Below are 3,612 nucleotides of genomic sequence, written 5' to 3' on the forward strand. Positions count from 1 at the left end.
GAGCGGGTGGTGGGGGGCCCTCAGGGGTCCCTGCAGCTGCTGGTGCCCGTCGTGGGTGTCTCCCACTCAGGGAATTACAGCTGCCAGGTGCGCTCCGAGGGGAGGGCCGTGTGGAAGGGCAGTGCCCGGCTCCGCTTCACGGTGCACAGTGAGTGTGGGGATGGGCACGGGGAGCCCTCATAGCCTCCTCTAGTCTCGTTTTCTGGGCATCTCCATGTCCCTCGTACACCATGCTTGTGTCCCCCGTCTCTGCCCTGTGTCCCCTCACCCCTCTGTGGTGTGACCCCATCCACAACATCCCCCATCACACCCACCTCCCTTGTCCCTATCCCCCCAAACCAGCTGCCGGCCCCTCCCTGTGCTCTCAGCCCAGTGTCTGTCCCCACAGTGCCCGTGGCCAATACCATCATCACCCTTGGCACCCTATCACACCAGGTGCGTGCAGGTGACCCCGTGACCCTGCGCTGCTTGGTTCAGGTGGGCTCAGCCCCTGTCACCTTCACCTGGCTGCACAATGGGCAGGAGGTGGCCCAGGGTCCCCTCCTGGAGCTCAGGGCAGTCGATGTGGGACATTCGGGCACCTATCAGTGCGTGGCCACCAACCAGCTGGGACAGGACGGGCACCGTGTGTTCCGGGCATTCAGCCCAGAATTGGCCCTGTTGGTGACACCATGGGGACACAGGGACACAGGTAAGGTCACACAGGGTCATTCGGGATTAAAGGACCCTTGCGGTTCTGGGTGATCTTGATGTGTCCCCTCTGTTTCTTGCAGTGGCCACAGGTGTCGGTTGGGCCCTTTTCTTCCTGCTGCTGCTCGTGGGTGTCATTGTGGCCTGGCACCAGTGGCACCGTGTGGGTGGGTGACAATGGGGGAAGAGGGGGTCCTAGGGAGCTGTAGAGGTCCCCAGAGTGTGGGCATGATAGGGCAGCACCCATAGCCCCAGAATTGTCACTTTCCCTGGGGGTCCTGTGGGGTTTGGGGAGGTGCTGGAGGGTCCTGCAAGGATGTTGGGGGTTCTTTCAGAGGCTGTGGGGATGTTTGGAGCATCTGTTCCTGCTGGGCTTTGAATTCTTGAGGCTGAGTTGGCCCAGGGCACTGGGGAGACTCATGAATTCTGGGGGGCTTTAGAGATGCTTGGGGGTGCTGAGGGGAATTGAGGGTCCCATAGGGGTTCAGGAATCTTGAGAGGGGTAGGGCCCTTGGACCCCTCAGTCACCCCTCTCTCTTTCCTTTGCAGCTGCCAGGAAGCAGCATGAAAGGTGAGTGGGGTTTTTCAACCATGAGTCCCCTTTTTCCCACATGACACAAATCTCCATCGCCTTCCACACATTGTCTTTTTCCCCACAGGCCCCGCCCTGATCCCCCGGCCCACCCAGAGGAGGGAGAGGTTGTGTACACCCACGTTGTGAGCACCAAACATGTGCAGCGTGAGTACTGTGGATTGGGGGGACAGTGACAGTGGTGTCACCCCTTCCCCTTTGGTCCCCCCAACCATTCTGTCCTGCAGGGCCCTCAGGCATCACCGACCACCAGTAACCCTGGGTGGCCTACGTGGAGCTGTGGGGACCCCAAGGGCGACCAAGAAATCCCAGTGACATCAATGAGGTTGTGCTGTGACACTGGAGGCAACTGGGGTGCACTGGGTGTCCCCACCCATGGGCACCCACTTGAGTGTGTGCTGCCACTAAAAACTGCCCCTCCCTGTGGAGGCACAAAGATCCCAAAGGGCTGAGAGAAGAAAAATTTCCTGCAACAGCAACGAGAGAGAATAAAACCAAAAGATACAGCAACAAGGATCAGATTCCAAATTTTCACAAAAAGATCAATTTCCTGGGGAAGTCCCCAAAAGGAACAAACCCTGGACACTCTCCCCTGCACAATTCCTCCACCAGAGGAACCTGCAACTTGCAACTTCCTTGCTCTGATGGCCAAAGCGGCCTTCAGGAGGCTCTGGATTCTCTTGTGACCTGTCCCAAATTCCTCCTCTGCCCTGTTGCCCCCATGAGGATGTAACAAATGCCCTGTGGGGGTTCCAGAGCCTCCCCCTTCTTCAGAGCAGGTCAGAATCCGGCCATGGCAAAGGGTGGGATGTCAGAGACAAGAAAACTTTGATGTCTGGAGACATTGTGGAACATCTGTGTGTGGCAGGGATGGGTCAGACTTTGCTTTTGGCGAGACTGGGCCCTGTCTGTCCATCAGACTGTCAGCCATGGCACACTGGAGACAGTGTGAGGCTCTGCCAAAGCCAGCTCTTGAGTGGCCGGGTGACCAGAAGTGCCAGTTGGGGAGAGGGCCCTTGTTAGCCAAACTGGCTTAAAAGGTAGAGCATGAGGTTGCCAAGTGCCTGACCCTGTCTTTCTTGGGATGTCTGTCTCATCCCAGGAGCTGGCAACTCATTTAAATGAGAAATGTCTCCCAAGGAAAGTGGGAACTGTCCTGGAATGAAAAGAAGACCCATGCTAAAACTTTTATTAATTTCAAAAATGATGGGGCTTCCAGGCCAAAGTGTAGAAAAAGGAGTAACAGCTCTTTACTAGGAAATTTATAAACTATAACAGAACAAAAAACACAAACCCATAACTTTCCCTCCTGCTCAGCACTGTTGGTTTTTGTGGCAGTTATAACTGTGGCCAGCAGGGGGCGATGAAGGGAGCACTCCCGGCCAGCGGGGGGTGCTGCCAGGAGCCTGATCCTGTCTTCTCTTGGGGTGTCTGTCCCCTCCACACTGGAACCCAGGAGTTGGCATCTCATTTAAATGAGAAATATCTTCCAAGGCATATGGGAATGTTCCTGGAATGAAAAGAAGACCCATGTCTAAAATTCTTTTTAATTTCCAAGATTATGGGATTTCAGGCAGAAGTGTAGTAAAAGGAATAAGAGGGGGTTATGAGGAAAATTATGAAACAGAACAAACAACACAAACCCAGAACTTTCCCTCCCGCTCAGCGCTGTTGGTTTTTGTGGCAGTTATAACCGTAGCCAGCAGGGGGCGATGCAGGGAGCACTCCCGGCCAGCAGGGGGCTCCCCGGTCCAGCTCCATCCCCTCAGGGGCCATGGCGGCCAAGGACGGGAGGGAGGAGGGGAAATCGCTCCTTTTGCAAACTCACGGGCACCAATCGGTCCCGGCACCACCACCGGCAGCGGGCAGAAGCCACCAAGGCAGCAGGTTGGATCCCAGTGCCCACTGGCAGCGTAGCAGTGTCCCGGGGCCGGGCACACACCCTGCACAACACCCGCGAGCCCTCTCCATGATCCGAATGGAAGGAATGCAGCACCTGACCCAGGCAGGTCTCGGGTCCACAGCAGCACCTCTGTTGGCTTTAAATCACAATTCCTGCAAACCCTCAGGCTTTCACTCAGGTGAGGAGGGCAAGGATGGAGCAGCTTTGGGGACACCTGGAATCCAGACAGGGTGGATTCAGCCCCACCACAGCTGTCGCCAGAGCCACAGATCGATATTTCCACACTCCACACTTTTCCCTCTCTTCTGGCAGCCATGGCCAGAACCCAAACATTCTTTTCAGGCCGTTCCCAAGGGCTGCATGGTTGAGACTGGAGGAAGGAGGGACCCCATCAAGTTTTTGAGCAGAGTGGTGGGATTTGCCAGGT

The 3,612-nt window shown here is 56.3% G+C and overlaps 1 long non-coding RNA gene across 1 annotated transcript; it reads left to right on the top strand.

Annotated features, from left to right (window-relative positions):
* The first annotated feature begins 1,175 nt into the window (after window positions 1-1,175).
* LOC141729918 (uncharacterized) lies at window positions 1,176-1,748 on the top strand. Its single transcript, XR_012581482.1, has 3 exons — window positions 1,176-1,261; window positions 1,350-1,429; window positions 1,510-1,748. It is a non-coding gene; the product is annotated as an uncharacterized LOC141729918 (long non-coding RNA).
* The last annotated feature ends 1,864 nt before the right edge of the window (window positions 1,749-3,612 follow it).

The sequence above is a fragment of the Zonotrichia albicollis genome, chromosome 8, assembly GCF_047830755.1.
Source record: "Zonotrichia albicollis isolate bZonAlb1 chromosome 8, bZonAlb1.hap1, whole genome shotgun sequence".
NCBI classification, from domain to species: domain Eukaryota; kingdom Metazoa; phylum Chordata; class Aves; order Passeriformes; family Passerellidae; genus Zonotrichia; species Zonotrichia albicollis.